The sequence below is a fragment of the Procambarus clarkii genome, chromosome 21 (assembly GCF_040958095.1).
Source record: "Procambarus clarkii isolate CNS0578487 chromosome 21, FALCON_Pclarkii_2.0, whole genome shotgun sequence".
NCBI classification, from domain to species: domain Eukaryota; kingdom Metazoa; phylum Arthropoda; class Malacostraca; order Decapoda; family Cambaridae; genus Procambarus; species Procambarus clarkii.
Window position 1 is genome coordinate 28040689 of NC_091170.1, and position 20866 is coordinate 28061554.

Genomic DNA, 20866 nt, shown 5'->3' on the forward strand with positions numbered 1-20866 from the left:
TACACATAATTCATATTACATACGGTCTTAAACACACGTAAACCACACTACACTATATCTTCATTGCATACTATGCTCACTACACACAATTTTCTTCACTGAATGCACCTGGTAGAAAGATAGATAATTATCAATAGAAAGCACTAACCCAATATGCTAAATATTTTGGACCACTTGGAAGGGGTCAGGACTAGGATTTGGGCTGGGACGGGGGGGGGGGGGGAAAGAAGAAATGGTGCCAAACCATCTAGACCGCCGGGGATTGAACGCCGACCTGCATGAACCGAAACCGTCGCTCTACCGACCAGTGTAGTTCCTCACCGCATATGGTCTTCACTGTTCACACCGGGGTGAGGTTCCTCACTGCTCACGCTCATCACCTGTGCTTCACACAAGTAAACATCACAGACAGTAACGATACTTGAAAACTGAGACCCTCCTTAACCTTCCCTCCCTCTCTGTGTCCCAAGATTGTGTTCAACAAGTTTTACGTTCCTCTCGAGAGCCTCGAGGGCCTTCTACTCCTGTGTATTTTGAGTGTTTTGAGGGGTCACTTGAAGCCACTTGCGACCCCCTCACCCCATCAAAACCTCTCATATACTACATTCTCCTTATAGTGGCCCTCTGTCATCGTGGAGGCCCTCTATCCTCCTAGAGACTACCATTTTGGAGGTTTCTTCCATACAAGAGAACGTCTACCATACTGGAGAGCCTCTACCGTGAGTTTAAATCAAACTTACCATTCATAGCACCAAATGAGTAATATTTAGCTTGCACTTTGAAAGGTGATATGAGTTGAGAAGGCAAAGTGAAGTGTTTCATTAGAGCGGCAGAAAATATATAGGCACAAATTTACTTATAAAAAATTAGGATGGCGTGAACACAATTTAATGAGCTAATATATATATATATAAATAAATCCCACCACGAAGTTATATTTAATTGTTCACCCAATCAGCAGTTAATACAAAACTGATCTGACTTCAAGACAGAGAGAGAGAGAGAGAGAGAGAGAGAGAGAGAGAGAGAGAGAGAGAGAGAGAGAGAGAGAGAGAGAGAGAGAGAGAGAGAGAGATATATATATATATATATATATATATATATATATATATATATATATATAGAGAGAGAGAGAGAGAGAGAGAGAGAGAGAGAGAGAGAGAGAGAATAAAGATCTTGATGCAGTGAAGCGATTCATTGACGGCTCAACTCGACCTATAAAGTTTCGCCTAATAATTAGCTGAATATTATTACCTTAAGAGCGGATTGGGAATCCCAGCCAACTGACAGATTCCTCCAAAAACTGACAGAAGCACTCGAAGTTTTGTCATTAAGGAAGCAACTGAAGCTTTAAAAATTTGCAATATTGAAACACGTCCTGGAGGACGTAATTCAGGATATACGGGTTTTCTTTTTTCTTTGGAGTGAATTGAAAGTTGAATTCATTACAGATGATGGTTGCTGGGTATAATTAATTAATTCAACTTTTCAAAATAATCCGCACTCTGACTTAGGATACAGAAGGTGAGGAACTCATACACTGCACATGCGAATTAACCCAAACGCACACACATATATATTTACTCAAATTAGCCTCCTAGAAACCAGTAGGAGAGTCCCAAGATTATAGCGGCTAAAGAGAGAGAGAGAGAGAGAGAGAGGAGAGAGAGAGAGAGAGAGAGAGAGAGAGAGAGAGAGAGAGAGAGAGAGAGAGAGAGAGAGAGAGAGAGAGAGAGAGAGAGAGAGAGAGAGTGAGAGAGAGAGAAGTTCTTCAACAGAGAGCCTTAATCCAGCAGGATAATCCTCCTAATCGCAACGAGGAAATCATAACGCCAAGAGGAAACCCCAGAAGACCTCCTGATGGGCAGATATAAGACAAAGGATCAAAGGAAACCCCTCAGGTGAAAGCTTCAGGGACGTGTGTGTGTGTGTGTGTGTGTGTGTGTGTGTGTGTGTCTAGAGAGACAGAGAGAAAGAGGGGCACTATTCTCCCAACCCTCTTCCCTCTCCCTCTCCACACACTATCCACACTTCCGCTACAAGACTCCCACTTCACGTCATCACAGTAATTAAGACCAATTCTGTTTACGTTGCATCAAGCTTTAAAGAAAAAATCCTCTTCGAAATTAATTTATCAACTTTTTCATCCTTCCTCAGGTATAAAACTCCCAGCCTCTCCTACCTCCTGCCCGAGCCCCCATGAAGACTTCACCATAAGTACTTCCTAAATACATGTTTTAGCTTCCAGTTCACTTCCTGTTGTCTTTGGGGGAGGCATTTGGAGGTGCTTAGGTAATGTGGGAGGCTGCACAGGTGCGGCAGGTGTGGGGTTGTACAGGTGTGGACGATGTGGGGTTGTGCAGGTGTGGACGATGTGGGGTTGTACAGGTGTGTGGGCAGTGTGGAGGGGGTTGTTCAGGTGCGGCCGGTGTGTCAAGTTAAAGTACGTTTATTGAGAGGAGAAAATACATCTCAAAGGGATAAAGTTGCTTTGGCGATTTCAACCCTCCTATGGCCAGTGTGTCTTAGACAAGGGCTGACAAACGTGACAAAACTGGGTGGTTCTCAAGTGGGATGTACTATATGAAACGCACTCGACTACATCAATCTACCTAACATGTCTACTAAAGCATTTAAATATGTACGCTCCATTCCACCATTCCGGAGAGTGTGGTCAATAAACAGCATGCAAATCTGGCGATTTTATGATCCCCATTGCCACCAGGTTGATACGCATTTAAGAATTGCGTACACATATGATAGCGTTTACAGCGCGAAAATAGTTTCAGATTGAACCGACTTTGGAAAGTTAATATCCTCACCTTGAATACGCAGTTTATGCAAGATTTAAAGTTAATATTAAGTTAGCCTCTAAACAAAATTAAGACTTTATATTTTGTTACTTATTTTGTTACTTTTGTTTCTGCGGGTCACTCTTTGTGTGCGGGTACCGTGTTAGGGTACTTAATTTACGTGAGGGTCAAAATTTTTGTATGAATCTACCTATTTCGTGTGAGGGGGATACCTCTTCTGTTTGCGGTTTTTTTTTATGTGTGTGTGGGTACCACTTTTGTAGGGGGAGGGAGGGGTACCTTTTTGTTTCAGTTTTAAATGCAGACACTTTGGAGTGGGAGTAAATTTTTGTGTGTGAGTACATTTTTGGGTAGGAGTACAGTTTTGTATGGGAGTATATTTTTGTGTGCGGGTGCTACTCCAGAGTACAGCTGCATCTCCTACTCCCGCATGAACATGTACTCAAAACGCAATCACACCTCAAAATTTTGTTTGCCGTATTTTAACCTATTTTATGATAATGATAATTTGGTCGACGATGACTAAAGTAAAGCTTAACAAAGCAACTAAATTACAAATCATAAAGACATTTGAATTTTAACAATATCAATAAAAATTTAAATAGTAATAATAATAATAATAATAATAATAATAATAATAATAATAATAATAATAATAATATAATAATAATAATAATAATAATAATAATAATAATAATAATAATAGTAATAATTTCTTGCATGAAAAGTCCCAATTAGTAACACAAAATAGCACCATAAAAAACACCATAAACAATAATAACAGAAATTATACTCTGTGAACGCTCGTGGTTCGTCAACCCGGAATCAGGCCGCCCCACACACGACATATAAACGACGACAATTCAAAAACCCATAAAAAGTCCCTCACGTGGTTCGAGACGAAGAATGAGGATGGCGGTGAGTTGAGGACTTAGGCTGTGGTCTTCCTCACCTCCTCCCAGATGAAATGTTGTCGGGCTTGTCCTAGAAGTTTTGGGGGTGCTTGTACGTGTGTGTCTCAACTATTGAGGTCTAAGGTAGTCACGTAGAATGCTTTCTCAAATCATTAATGCTAACTCTGCTTTCTTTTAAAAATCCTGGGTATCCTCTAACTTAGGATAACTACTACTACAATACCATGTGCATCTAATTTTTAATATAGTGAGTCGTGAGACTCAGCATTAAATGCTTGACTACGTTTATGTCGTTTAAGTATGCTTCACAAGTTGATCACTTGCTCAAATGGGGTTTCTTACCATGTTAGATCTGCTAGTTATTGCTGCATATTGTGAGAGTATTTGAACTTTAAGTGGTGGTACGTCTTTCACTCCGTCTCTCTTTATATTTCATGTGCTGCTCACGAAATTTCTTGTCTGCATTGTTCCTAGCTTTTGTTATGCTCGAGTTCTCCACTCTACGCGGTTCCCTCGTTTTCTACACTATTTATTGTTGAAACTTGAGGCACTAATAACTTTGTGAAGCTTTTCCAATAACCCGTATGCTTGTTCTACAAACATATTTTTTATGTTTGTTGTTTTGAAATTGTTTATCTATAAATGTTATTACAAGCTTTTGCTTTTTCATCCTGATTTTCAATATATTGTTCTCGTGGGTATTTAATTTTCACTTTCATTCTGACTTTATTGGAGCTCCACTTCCCACACTGTTATGTCTTATTTTTCCTTCACCATCTGGTAATTTCTTTTGGTGACTACATGGCTTGTGCTTGATCTTCGTCTCCATCAGGGCTATGGTATGAAGTCTATTTTCAGCTGTTCGGTTCCTTAAATTATAATTTAATTAATAATTATGTGAACTTCCTTTCCATTTTCGTATGGACTGCATATATTTTTAAATTTTTGCATGTTCTGGTATAGTGAATGGGGTTTTCACAATCACTCTCTTGCTGTGATTGTGTCTGTTTTAGAGGTTGAGTGATATTACTGTGGAGTTTGGGAAGGTTCCGTGTGTTTGTGATGTGAACTTTTCCTGCTGATGTGGTTATATTTACTGTTCACTGCTTCTGATAGTGTTTAGATGGAGAGATAATGATAGTGTGCAAGTGTTGATATGGTGGATCTCTTGGATCTTTTGTAATAAGATGTCAGGTGTGCAGAGGCTTAGGCTGTGTAGAACCTAATTGAACGGTTCCTCAACCTGTAAAAATAGTTTGTTTTATTACCATGCCTCCTCCCACTAAGTTCCTGTATCCCACAATTCTCCCGGTGTTGTGTGTATTTCTCTTTTATTCTGCTTCGGTATTTGTTACTGCATTGTTTACTATCTTTCCTTGTTCGTTGATTGCAAATACTTTTTCATTTGAGTTTTTCAAAAATACTTTCTCATTGGAATTTCTTGTCATCACAACAAGTTCATTGTAAATCCTTCCCTGATCCCTTCTTAGTGTTTTAAAGTTGTTGTGGTTTTGGCGCTTTCTCCTGATAATTCCCTCCCCCTTACTCCCATTCAGTGTTATTTTCCACTAGCAAATGCATCTAATGTCTTATATAAACTCAGGCACGAAACACATGCGTTTAATGCAAACACGAAACACATGCACGCAACACATGGACAAATCACAAGCTTAAAATACATTCAAGAAACACGTGCATGAAATGAGAAAAGATTCTGAAGTTTTCTACTTGGCTGGTTAATAAACGACGGGAAAGGTGGTGTTAAGAGAGGTGGATAAAAATTGACTTAACGACTATGGAAGGGTTTGGAGAGAGAGAGAGAGAGAGAGAGAGAGAGAGAGAGAGAGAGAGAGAGAGAGAGAGAGAGAGAGAGAGAGAGAGAGAGAGAGAGAGAGAGAGAGGAGGAGGAGGAGGAGAAGGGAGAGAGAAGGGTGACATATGGAAGACAGGGCAGGAAATGATAAAAAAGTTTAGAAATAATTCGTACAAAACGAATGGAGGAAACCTAGGTAAACAGATGAGAAAAAGAGGTATGAAGAAATTAAGTTTCTGCCAGCGAAAGAAAAAAGAATATAAAATGAATTAGACGAGAGCTAGTTGGTGCAAGCGTTTATGGTACTTCAAAGTAGGATCATTACAGCAGATCATCAGCACAAAGGGCCGCATCCAAGAACCTCATCTTTTCCCAGCAGTGACAAATGTGTGAGTAAATTCACTATTCAAATAATAACATACATTTTCCTTGTTAGTCAAGAAGGTAAAGAAGTTAAGATGAATCCCTTACTCGCAACTACAGATTATAGTTCTTTATGTATCCATGAAAGTATTCTCTCTCTCTCTCTCTCTCTCTCTCTCTCTCTCTCTCTCTCTCTCTCTCTTTCTATCTGCTTTCAAAACATTGATTTTCTTGGCTACCACTAAAATGAACACCATCACCACTGTCGAGTCTTGTGTTGCATTGATCCAAGAAATTGTTGGTTTCCAATTGCCAGAAAACACCATAATGGCTCCCCTGGCTGAACTGTGGACGTACTCTTGTCCACCCCCAGGGCTTAAATTTTTAAGCAATCTCTGGCATGAACACCGCCATTAGGGGTACACGAGCCCTTGGTGGAATATTCTGCAAGAAAATTGTGGCCAAAGAAAAAATGATTTTAAACTACTGGAACAATCTTATAATGTATTAGAACTTTGTATGTCAATATTAAACCCACAAAACATTTTATCTCAAGTGTTTTATTTTGCCAAATGTTAAATACCGGTGAATAGCACGCACAAACAATGGGAACAGATGTAGATAGATTATTACAAAATAAATACACCTCGAATGCATTGATGAACTAAACTTTTATTAAAGAAATGTTCTTAAATACATTGTAATAAAAAGTCAAAATGCACTGTAGCAGTGGATAGGATGTTCTGTAGCAGTGTTCTAAAGCAGTAAACAAGTTTTTCAAATTCAAAGACTTCATTCATAAATGTTTGTACATTTATAGTTTGATTAGCTTACACGAATTTACAGTACATTATACAGTAGTAGACAGGTTAAATAGCAGTGGACATAATGTTTTGTGACAGTCGACAGGGTATGTAGCAATTGGTAGAAAGTGTGTAGCAGTGGCCAGAAAGGTCTGTAGCAGTGGCCAGAAAGGTCTGTAGCAGTGGACAGAAAGGTCTGTAGCAGTGGGCAGAAAAATCTGTAGATGTGAACAGGTTATGTAGCAGTGGATAGAAAGGTCTGTACCAGTGGACAGAAAGGTCTGTACCAGTGGGCAGTAACGTCTGTACCAGTGGACACAAAGGTCTGTACCAGTGGGCAGTAAGGTCTGTACCAGTGGACACAAAGGTCTGTACCATTGGATTGAAAGCTGTATAACAATGAACAGGAAATATATATCGCATTGGACAGAAAAGTCTGACGCAGTGAGCAGGTTATGTAAGAGTGGACAGAATGTTCTGTAGCAGTGGACATGAAGATCTGTATCGCCTGGAAGAAGAGTAGTCGCTACAACAGAGGCCTGGGGTGCGTTGGGGTGGGGGAGGATTGGGAGAGGATGGCCCTGTGTATTCGGGTATGTAAACAAAACATTTATAGCCTGGCCTCTGTGTCCTGACTGCTGATTGGCCGAAGCATACAACATGGACAAACACGAAGCCCATGTCAACATCTGGTGCAATTGAAAACATAATATTTGTTTGCAAGTTTAGTTGTTGACATTCCTGCGGCGATGCTGACGGTGCGGAACGTTATCGATATGTTTACGAATGAAGTCGATGCGTTCACGAATGTTATCGTGGTTCTTAACGAATTCTCGAAACTCTTGGAATGTTGCAAATACTTCTGAAGACTTGTGATTACCCTTGAGGTCCTGTGGAAGCTCTTGAAGCTTTTTTGGATGCTCTTGAAGCTTTATGGATACTCTTGAAGTCTTATGGGTACTCTTGAAGCCTTTTATTCACTCTTGAAGTCTTCTGGATACTCGTGAACTCTTGTGAATACTTTTGAAGCGATTTGGATACACTTGAAATCGTGTAGATTTTCTTGAAGCTAATGGATACTCTTGAAGCCTTGTTAATGACCTTGAACTGTGGACGATATTCTTGGACAGTTGTCGGTGCTCTTGTACGGGAGTCGATACTCTTAAATCGATGTTTTTAATCTTGATATTGAAATTTCTGAATAATTTCATGATTTTTTTATTATCAGTCATTATTATAGAGGTCTCAGAGAACTCCTGAATAACGAACCTATTAATGCAGTTGAAGTTATTATATGAACATAATAAAATGTTGAATTGGTTGCAGCTATGGATTCATCATATTGTTTAAACATAAAAAATGAGAGAGAGAGAGAGAGAGAGAGAGAGAGAGAGAGAGAGAGAGAGAGAGAGAGAGAGAGAGAGAGAGAGAGAGAGAGAGAGAGAGAGAGAGAGAAATACTTCCTCAGACCAGCCCAACTTTATTATGTGCTCCTTGGGAGTTTGCCCAAAAAAACAAGGTCAATATATTCTATTAGTGTCAGGTTGCTACAGGTGACATCTCACCAGCCAATATGTTCAGTTCTTTCATCAGTTTTTATCATCCGCGATGACTGTATATATTCAGTCACCTGTCAATATCTTTCGGCAATTCAATGAAATTTATTTTGAAACTGAAATGGAACATTTATAAGCACACACACACACACACACACACAAACACACACACACACACACACACACACACACACACACACACACACACACACACACACACACACACACACACACACGCGCGCGCCCGGGCGCATGCCCAAGGGGGCCTGATAGCTGAGTGGACAGATCTCTATACTCATAATCCTTGAGTCCGAGTTCGATCTCCGGTGATGGGAGAAACAAAATGGGCAGAGTTTCTTTCACCATAATGCCCCTGTTACCTAGCAGTATATATGTATCTGGTAGTTAGACAGTTGTTACGGGCTGCTTCCTTGGTGTGTGTGTGTGTGTGTGTGTGTGTGTGTGTGTGTGTGTGTGTGTGTGTGGATAAAAATAGTCAGTAGTTAGTAACAGTTGATGGATCGACAGTTGAGAGGCGGGCCGAAAGAGCAGAGTTCAACCCCCGCAAGCTCAACTTGGTGAATACACACACACACACACACACACAGCAATTCAACATATGTACATACTAATGGAAGAACGGATGAAAGTGCAGAACCGTTTTGACCCAAACTATGCAATGCTTTTACCCAAGAATATTAATACACGGAGAGAGATGGAGCCTGTTTCTCGGTGTTTACACGAAAACATTATTTTAGTCCTGAAGTATACATGTTGGTTGGTAAGTAATCAAGTCGAGAACATGATATCCTTTCAAGAGGTAGACGGGTCACTAAAACGACCAAGCTTTACGTTACCTGGTAATCTGTTTTATCAATTAACAGCACCTTTGCCATCAATATATTTACACACGTATTTCATGAACATAAACTAATCTAATTATATATCAATAATTTAGTTCAATTTCCTAATGATATATTTACCACCTTTATAATATTCTCTTTGTTAAACCCTCTCATGCATTTGCATATTCCAATCAACTGTGTAGTGAATGCAAATATAAATTCTTAATCTCTTCATGATGGAAGTTTCTATTTATTTGATTATCATTCACATCCTATTTTTATGGACAGATGAAAATTGGAAAAGACAATTTCCTTCTACTGTCAGCGTTGAGAGTTTTCCCTTCCCTTTGCTCAGGGAAAGTCTTATTCACAAGATTTCCCTGGAACACGACCCGCCAATCAGTTAACAACCAGGTACCCAATTACTGCTGGGGAAACATAAGCGAACAGTTAAAGACCGAGACCAGATAATCCTCTCTGGACAGGACTCGAACCTAGACAAATAGCTGTCTGTGCACATTAACAAACGAATTTAAGTTAAAACTAAACACTATAATCTAAATCCGCTCTAATAAGTACAAAAATAAAGGTGAAAGCTTGAAGATTAGATGTCTGAATGCAAACACGGCTTATTATAAATCCTGCTATCTTATTTCCCTTTTTTTAACATTTACAATGTTTTATTGTCTCACTTTTGCATTCAGATGTGGCAATTTCGGGCTTATCCAGCGAGTATCATGCAGCTTTGTTATTATTTCCAGAGCATAGAGCCCTACATTTGTCAGCATTAAACTGCACCTGCCAATGTTTATGATATTCTAAAAGCCTCTCTAGTCACTTTATAGCAATTGTGATTAAATTTCTTAACTTATTTTCAACGTGTCATGGTGTCGTCAACAAACTGAAAATGTTGCTATTCAATCCTAAGTCTAAACCGTTTATGTAAATAAAACATGGAGGGAAAAGTTTTGAGGAAAATTAGAAACAAGAAAGAGTGAGAGAAACAGGGAAAGAAACACACTCGTCCCGATCCTTCAGTAATGAGGAAGTTTGTTTCTCAAATTTATTTTGCTGGAATTTCTTCAGTGTCTACCTGAGAAGTAGGTCCTGAAAGCATCATGACGGTTCTGGAAGTAGCTGGGAAGGTTTAAAAACTCCATCAGGGTGTGGAACAGGGAGGGTCTGGAATTCTCAGTCTGAAATCAGAGCAGAGTCTGAAAACAAGAGGAAAGGTTTGAAGTTATGACAGAGGGTCAAAAACTAGCACAGAGTGTTTGGACACAGAACGAAAGGTCTGAAATCATCAAAATGGGTTTGAAACAAGCACGAGGGTGATGAATAGTCCGTGTGAGGTTTGGAACTAAAAAAGGGATTGTGTTCCTCACCAGCTAGTAAAGTCTAGAACCAGCTCCGGAAGAGAGAAATCAGTATAGAAAGTCTGAAATCATCTAAAACATGTTGGAAATAATCAGGTTTTAGTCGACTTACTATAAGATGGACATAACTTCATTTGATCATGATAAGATAATGACCAAGTTATAAGTGGTTGTGCACAGATGGGAGCTGCCTCCCATGAGCCTCCAGGTCATTTGCTGTTTCCTATATTCTTATGTACTTAACGCATACAGATTGGATTCGTCGGCTAATGGTCTTATGTATTCTGGAGTGGAAAGAGTAAGGAGTTGGTGTTGAAGAAGGTGCCGAGTTAGTATAGAAGAGGGTTTACCCAGAATACTGTACCGCGTTCATATTAAAATTAATTATGCTCTTAGACCAACGTAAGCGAGGAATTTTAGGTTCACTTTGTTTAAAGTCACTGATTCGTTATCTAACGCTTTAGGCTTTCAACTAAGAACATTTGTTATTACTTTTATTCCGATATTTCCATAAATAATTTCATGAGGAGGCGATAAAAAAAATAATTCTGAGAACGTACCGTCCTGATTATATATATATATATATATATATATATATATATATATATATATATATATATATGTATATATATATATATATATATATATATATATATATATATATATATATATATATATATATATATATATATATATATATATATATTTAAACTTCGGTTCTAATGTAACTTTAAAATGTTATCTTGAGCTGCATGACGTTATGTATTGTTTTCCACTGAAATATTTGTGCCCTAACGTTTACCTAAATCTGACCTCACACTTCTGTCAAATCGCATTCCAGCACAGAATATATATTCGCACCTTTAGTTATTCTTTCAGCTGAACGTATTCCTGAAACACATATATAAACTGACGTTTTTTTTAATGTAAGTAAAATGTATCATTGTGTAAGTACATGAATAAATAAGCAAAACTCTGGCTCTACTAACTCACTAACTTAGAGCCACTCATGAAATTCCGCCAAGTTTTGATCCTTAACGGTCAATATCAGTGATATACTACGACAACAGAGGAGTTTTTGTCTTATTAATAATAATATATAAGTGGCTGAGTCTGAGCTGGGTTCTACTGATGCATTTTTTTTTTTGCCTGAAATGTCTTGCTTATATGTATATATTTATGATAGTGTCTTTGTTAGCTTGTGTCTGTATAAAAGTTGCAGTGACTTATTCTACATTGAAATCCGTTTTTGTTATTATTATTTTGCGTATATACATCAACATTACTCATATATATAACCACGCGTTTATTTAGGACGTTTTGATATCACGGTTTTTATATAGAGTCAACAACTTTGAAAAGTTAAATTAGGTTTTTAACATATTTTTTCTAGAGTCTTTTAAAAAAATAGTACAAGAAGTGGTTTACTTGGGTACTATTGATAAATATTGGTATGAGCAACCACATACTTACGAAAAGTACTATCAAAACAACATGGGCTTACATTTTATATTATATATATATATGTATATATATATATATATATATATATATATATATATATATATATATATATATATATATATATATATATATATATATGTCGTACCTAGTAGCCAGAACGCACTTCTCAGCCTACTATGCAAGGCCCGATTTGCCTAATAAGCCAAGTTTTCCTGAATTAATATATTTTCTCTAATTTTTTTCTAATGAAATGATAAAGCTACCCATTTCATTATGTATGAGGTCAATTTTTTTTTATTGGAGTTAAAATTAACGTAGATATATGACCGAACCTAACCAACCCTACCTAACCTAACCTAACCTATCTTTATAGGTTAGGTTAGGTTAGGTAGCCGAAAATGTTAGGTTAGGTTAGGTTAGGTAGGTTAGGTAGTCGAAAAACAATTAATTCATGAAACTGGGCTTATTAAGCAAATCGGGCCTTGCATAGTAGGCTGAGAAGAGCGTTCTGGCTACTAGGTACGACATATATATATATATATATATATATATATATATATATATATATATATATATATATATATATATATATATATAGCACAGTGTGTTGAGAACAAAGAAGACAAACTCCAAAAAGAGAGTGAAGAATTTAACATATATTGACGTGTCTTTTGACATTTATATATTATGTATCATCCTCAACCCATTCCAACAAGTGTTCAGACTATAAAACACTGTTTAGGAGAAAGCATCACGCTGAATGCGAATGATGCGGTCAGATGGAATTATGGAACTGAGTAGAAGGGCGTTAGGTGCACCCGTTGGGCAGTTTTTTTAGTTTAGTATTAGTTTAATTAATGTGTAGTCACTGAAAGATCTGGGGATTGGTGAGATTATTGCATACTGCAGAGAAATACTAGAGAACAAGGAAATATGCAATATAAATATATATACTAACATTAATATAGGAAAAAGATCACTAGCATAATAAAAATTTACACAATACATATTTCACTGTATTCACTATAAATACACCAATACATGGAGGCGATGCCTGGTCTGGCATTATACCAGTCGAGTACCAAACAGACTGAACTATGACGCTATAAAAAATTTCGACCAACGAAAGAGCAAGTCCTAATTGAAATACTATTCTGGTTTGATGATTCATTTAGAATCATAACAAATGGTTTAATTTGTAGCTTTCTATACAAATCGCTCCAACTTTAACTGGATTCAACAAGTGCACAGCCGAATTTTGTTCGATTTATATATATATATATATATATATATATATATATATATATATATATATATATATATATAATGTATATATATATATAATGTATATATATATATATATATATATATATATATATATATATATATATATATATATATATATATATATATATATATATATATATATATGCACTGAGACAGACATAAAAACTAACAGAGAGACAGAGATAAACGGAGAGATAACAAGAGAGAAGGAAAGCGAAAGACAGTGTTCCAGGTATTCCAGCTTCCGAACCGTCTGTAAGACGTTCCTCCTTTTATTAGGCACAATTATCTTCGTTAAATGATGCGTGATGCTAAAGGTATGGACATCTGCCCATCTCCAGGCACTAATTGGTGGGTGAAGCGTTCCTTTACCTGTCTCTCTCTCTCTCTCTCTCTCTCTCTCTCTCTGTCTGTCTGTCTGTCTGTCTCTCTCTCTCTCTCTCTCTCTCTCTCTCTCTCTCTCTCTCTCTCTCTCTCTCTCTCTCTCTCTCTCTCTCTCTCTCTCACTTTCTCTAATTAGAATACTTAGCATTATTATTTAATTACTGTCATAATAAGATGGCTTATTGGCAGGTGCTTTAAATCTTAATGAATCAGATGTATGTTGCATGAACTGTGTGATCAAGTAGTTCTGATACAGATTAACCATAAAACTTTTTTTATGTATAATGCAGAGGCTTTGCAAATTTCTCTAAGTCAATAGCATAAATAGTTTATATTAGTTATCCTTCAAGAGGTATTCTTATCACCCCTCAGTTCTATATATTTTGCCAATATAAGTCCAACAACTATTTGGAAGTAATATTTTTTAACGGCTGTTCACCTGTTCACTCATAACACAATTAGAATGATTATAATACATCAGTTCCAAATAAAGTCAGCAAATTATAGTCTTGATTACACAATAGTTAATTATAATGTTCATGTGTTGGTCTATTTTTTTTCACTTTCTCCTGTGTTAATAATATGCGGATTTTTTTTCTGCAAACAAACTCAATTACTTAGGGACGACTATTTATGATTGTAGTTTTTTATATGATTTGTAGACAGGAGCGTAGTAATTGAAGCAGGTGACGATTAGCTACTTCTGATTGGAGAATATAAACTGCATTGTTAACGGCGCTTACTTGAAGCGTGATCAGATGGGGAGACAACCCTGAGGGAATTTGCTTTTACGGGATATATACATTGAAGGGCATATGCTGTATATTGGTGTATTTGCACTGAGATCCTACTTCATATTGGACTACATTTTGGTCTAGAGTATAATTGCTGCTTGGCTAGTAAGTTATTATAGAGGCTTTATTAACTGTCCTGTGATTGACAGGATATAAACTTAATCCCAAACCAAAAATTATTAGAAGTATATTCTTCTATAAATGATCAAAGATGGAAATTGTGAATTGAGGACGTGAACAGTGGACCAACATTGACGGCGTGCCGTGAATAGCTCACTGTCACCGGTATTTACCACGGTAAGCAGAGATGGAATGACAGGAACGGATTAGAAAAGAAGAGAAAAGGTTAGTCCAAGAAAAAAGATTAGATGCTAACGATATGATCACAGAGTGGGTTCCCATCACCTTACCAGCGCTTGCTGTCATTGGATGCAACCTGTCATTGCAGCAACTAATAAACCGTCACGATATGACACGTCGCTTTATGACAACATTGTAACCATGTGCTCTCTAACTCCCGGTCAACTAATATTTACTATAAATGAAACTGAAAGAAAGCGACGAAGCCCATTTTTGGTGGATTGTAAAACTAGTAGATATCGGTATTTATGCAACCAATCGTCCTGAAATGATAATACGATTGATCACTATGTGATCGATCGTACCAACATGTAGTAATGGAGCTTCAGTAAGCTAGATTTTGTACTTGTTTACATAATCCGGAAAAACTAGAAAACAAACTTGAAAATTCCTAGGCCTAGTATAGCACATATAGCGTTGGATGAACAAGTTAGGCTAGGTTTTATAAGCAACATAAATATAAAAGCTTTTCCAGTTTTTCCAAAGTTAATAATATCAAAGTCTACTTTCTATTGGTCCAGTACGACATATTTGTACTTTCGTCACATCGTTACTATGAGTTGTTTCATTTCAGGAGGCTGTCTGTATTTAAGACGCTCTAATAAGGTTTGATATCTGGTGGGCGACAAACTATTATTTTCCAGTGGAAATGTGAAGCCTTATTGAAGTACTTTATTTAGGTATGGAATATTGTGGTGTATACACTCCAACTGACTTATTTTACATAGGCAATAGTTCTGTACACTCTACAGTGCCTTCCTAAGAAATATGTTGGATGTGCATACCATTGTCTACATATATAGCGAAACTCGATATATATGTAGATATATTTGCATAAATCGAAACTTCTCACAGGTAATTAGCTGTGAGAACGCTAATCCCCACATTACGTTTCCTATATGAACAAATCCACAAGGGCCGTGACGAGGATTCGAACCTACGTCCGAGAGCATCCCAGACGCTGCAGTCGATTAAGGCAGCGTCTGGGATGCTCTCGAATATAGGTTCGAATCCTTGTCACGGCCCTTGAGGATTTGTTCTTATAATACATCACGCTATTGTGATTTCTGCGTGTTACGTTTCCTATATATTTCATTATCATTATGCAGGACCAAGATACTATTCAGTTATGCATAAGTGAATATAAGGTGTGTGGATAAATGGCAAAGGTCTATGTCATACAGCTGACATTGGTATCTCATTAAGATATTTTATACCCCTCGTATTCTTTCTCGAGCAACTGCTCGCAGGGTGAGTGTGGTGTGCACAATATTGCAGCCCCCGCTGTCGGTAACATTCAGTCAATCATGCTACGTCTCTTCTTTCTCTTGCTCTCAGTAAAAGGTGGAGGAAGAGAATCTTGTGTTTCGTTGGTCTGATCTATGTCCACAGAGATCTCTTCACTAAATTAAGTTTAGTTTTTATCCAACAGATTTCCGTCATCTGTCTCACTCAAGAACATCTTTTTTTTTCTTAACTTTCTCTGTCTCCTCTACTCTTTCCTCTTTACTCTTTCCCTTCTTTTCTCACCAACATTTATCTTTCTTCGATAACATTATATTTCTAACTTTGCAGCAAGACGAAAACTTTGTTGAATATTGGAAAGAAACCGGTTTGCATGGCTGCCATAAGTTCGTTTCACAAGAAGCTGAATTCTGCGTCTGACGCGAAAAGGATTCTCACACACGTTCATCTGTGCTGTTTTGAGTATTGGTTTGTCTCTTCAAAATGTTGAGTTCAAATACAGAATTGATCCATGTTAAGAATATGATATCGTCTTAGCTATTTCTTAGCTTAGCTCCTGGTTATCTTGGTGTAGAGTTGAGTTATTTAACATGACACTTATGGACTGTGAACAAGTATTATTTCAAATAAAACCTACAGGCTGCTGCAGTCTGTTCAGTTGACGATTAGATGGAACCATCGGTGTAGACATAATGCTCGTGAGACCTTAAGTGTTTGACGAGGCAATTGTTTAAAGTGTCATTTCTTTTAGATGCACAAGATTCTCATTACTTTTCTCAGTGATGGGGGTGTGATACTTGGATGGAGGGTCGAAAGGCTAACAGAGATATCAGTAACAGATTATATATAAAAGGTATGAGCAGTCTAATAGGACTATTGATATTTTTACTCAACGATTTATCATACGAGTTGTGAGCTGTGTTAGCAATAATTGCTGGAGTAATAAGGGGAAACAAATTGTTTGTCTTTGAATGATGTCAGGTTTCTCACTACTTTAATGCGAAATATCATGCTGAATTTCATAATTCTCTCTTGTATAGTAGGGAAGGCGAAGGGGAAGAGATCTATCAGGGGGAAAGCGCCAAGTCATTACGACTTTATAGCACTGGGAAGGGGCCAGGATATGGATTTGGGATGGGACGTGGGGGAAAGAATGGTGCCCCAACCATTTGGACGGTCGGGGATTGAATGCTGACCTGTATGAAGCGAGACCGTCGCTCTACAATCCACCCCACTTAGCTGGGCATATATTGTAGGAAGCTTCAGTTTTTTATGCTAATGATTCTTGAGCAGCTTGGCCACCAAGAATTATCCTTATAGCTTCATTTTGCATTATTTCTGGTTTGTTAAAAATTGAGACTAGAAAGTTAATTAGGTACCAGGCATGATAATTAAGTAGAGATCTTATAAACATCAAGTAAAATTATCTAGCATATTTAACATTGATACCAATATTCTCACCGTCAAGTGATTTCAATTTCAATTCAACCAAAAAATAAAACAAGTATTTTTTTTACTATGACGTTGTCTGTTTCAGTACCACTGTTGATACCTACTCTAATGTATTTGTGATGTATAGAGCTTTAAATGTTTAGGTTTATGAAAGATACAGGAACATTTGTTCTTGTATGACGATGAAGAGTTCAGAATTTTGTTACACAGATAATAAAACCGCATTCAATGCTTTTAGTAGCAAGAGAATCAAGCAGGGTTTGCAACTGATATTTGCAACAATACAAGCGTCATCATGGTAACAGGTGACAGCTTCGTCAGCTAATGTGAGAATGTCGCTTATTGATTTGTCACTGTTCGAACATCGAACGGTATAGGGCTAAGAACCACGTCATGTGGTGATCTAACTCACATAGCACAGAATAATTATTTTCAACCTTCCCAAAAAAAGACAAAGTTGGTTCTGTTATTCAGGTACTCTTAGTCTATGATAATAGTCTCCCCTAAACTGAAAAAAGGCTATTTGTTCTAAGTGCAGGCGATGAGTCACAATAACGTGGCTGAAGTATGTTGACCAGACCACACACTAGAAGGTGAAGGGACGAATATGTTTCGGTCCGTCCTGGACCATTCTCTAAGTCCTATTTGTTCTAAGATTAGTTCTCTGTTTGCTGTATCAAACGCAGTTTAAAAATTATAAATGACGCATGAGAGATTAGTACCTGTCTAATAAAATATTCAGCAAAAAAAGTTTGACTACTTCTTCCGGGAAGGAAAGCATAAGGGTTAGGAACAAGATTGGTTGTAATATGTGTGATTTATACTGTTCAGCTACGATGGGAATTTTATCATGCAGGGGTTTAAGGTGTTAATCAGAAAACCCCTATCTATCTCCTTGCTTGCTGTTCTCAGTTCAGTAGATTTTACAATATTGTCATAGAAAGATGTTACCTCAGTGAGAACGTTCTCAAATAATGTATTACCGGTAATCAAAAGAGTTGGAATTATACTATTCAGAAATGCGGTATTTGCATGTGTAAATTTTCACTGAAAAGGATTAAATTTATTTCAAAACATTAGAGTTTGACCTCATTTACGGTATATGAACTAACGACAGGAAGATCTTAACTAATTCATGAACAATTGATCCGTTGACAGCATTATCAATGAGGCCACTAACGTAATCGTGTCTGCCGCCCCCTGACTGATGTCTGGCGAATTAAACATTAACATTGAAATATTGTTTTTCTTGAAATATAAAGCTAAATTATTACCATGTCGGTTTTTCTATTGTCTTGTCTAGTTATTGTATTTTTTATTGTATTTTTATTTAATTCTAAGTTCAAACATACAGTCGTTGTAGCAGTCTGAAACAGCTAATAATAAGAGTCGTAACTCATGTGAAATTTAGCATGTTAACATTTTAGGTTAGATTTAACATGTGCCAGGATGAAGCATTAAAAAACGCTACAAAACCAGAGATATTTGGAGGTGATTTTTGTGTGCTTGCTAGAATTATTTTTTAAATAAATTTTTAAGCAAAATATACAGTCTACGGATTCAAGGCAGAACATTTCACTTTCACCGACTTTTGTGATTGAGGTGCATATAGAGTTTTTTCCCCATCATGGAAGTTTGGGGGTCGTCTTTTCCCTCTGCATCCTCTCTCCTAATATTCCCTACTGTCTTCTCTCTCTCTCTCCTCACCCCCTAACTCTACCCCTCACTGTCTATGTCTTCCCCTATAATCACGTCTTCTCCATCTTCAATAATCACTCCCCTCTTCCCCTTTCTCCATTCCTCACTGTAAGCATTCCCCCCCATTCCCTTTTCCCCTTCCTTCTCTCCCCTCTTTCTCAGTCTCAAAAATGTTAAGTTGAATTGCGTTCATCCTTTTCGATTGATCTTTCACCGATTAAGTAGGTGGGGTCTCTAATGAGAGAGAGAGAGAGAGAGAGAGAGAGAGAGAGAGAGAGAGAGAGAGACCGGCAGACAGACAGACCTGAGAAACCATATTTTTTTGTAACTCACAAACGATAACCAAACCTCACAGAACCAGAAAATCCGGTAAACTTCCGAGAAACGAGAATTTCCATCGTATTACCACTATAAATATCCCAAAATGAAAAAGAACGGAATGGGCAGATGATATTTTCAAGACGGAGCTACACTGAGGTTAGGCTGGTCAATGTATTAAAAGCAGAGAGAGACACAGGAAATTTGCTGTCTCCAGAGAAGAGACGCGAATTCAAACACCTGTAACGTGGTACAGATGGCCTCCTTAAATATAAATTGCAGGTAATTGGTCTGATACGAATAGCGTTTTATATTCGCATACAACTATCACTAATCGAACGTTTGAGTCGCCAATATTCTAAAGCAGTAACTCTGGAGGTACTTGACAGCTGTCATATCAGCCATCCACCCCATGGCACTTATTTTTCTTATATTCAGTGTATATATTTACTCCTTATTTACTCAGTGACAACATACTTTGACACTGAAATCAGTTACTTAAAGCTTGATAGTTCGAGATTTATAGCTTATATTGATGTTGAATCTTAGTTTTCAAATAATCGACTTAAAGAAACTTCACAGTTTATATTAAACGGCCTTAAGACATATCAAAGTTTGTTTGGTTTCGATTGAAAACAGGTTTGTAAATCGCATGACATTACACCTTTAGATTGATATCTTTGCATTTTATTGCATTGATTCGATTTTTGCCCATGCTAATGTCTTTCGTCGTAACTTGGAGAATCTTTGGATCGAAATTTATTATTAACTTTTGATGATCAATCACATGGCTTTTACTTGAACTCTTCACATTTATTCTTTAGTTTTACATGTTAAATTAAGAATAATTTCAAAACTGCATTTATTGACTGATTAATTACTATTATTTTGGGTCACAGGACTGGGATTCAATTTTCTTCCAAAAGTATATAACAAAAATTATGTTGAAACATAACAAATAGAATTTTTAATCTTTGCTATGAAATTTTATTTAATAAGGAGATTAATGTTTCTGGTAGATTTTATAGCAATATATTTTTCAAGTGTTATAAATTAAATGATTATATGGAATTTACTTTAAAAATTTTCACATATTGTTAAGATATCTAAAGTCTCTAACGAAGTTTATTCCATAACGTGTACTTACTTGTATACTATAAGCTATCATATTCGTAGAGCTGAATTAAAGAATCTCGTTGCATTCTGAGAATCATTTACCCCACATGAACTTTCAATATGTGTTTACCAATAATAATACACTTGGAACTTACTTAATGCATAGAGAACCTTTAACAAATATTTGATCTTAGAAGTGTTATAGCCGACGTTTACATATAGTGACCATTTTTACGGGTTCGTGCCAATAGGCCCAAAGACCTTT

General features: G+C 37.0%; 1 protein-coding gene across 1 annotated transcript in view; it reads right to left on the reverse strand.

Moving 5' to 3' along the window:
• The window catches only part of LOC123749446 (contactin-3), a 113727-nt gene that overhangs the window by 84458 nt on the left and 8403 nt on the right, over positions 1 to 20866 (reverse strand).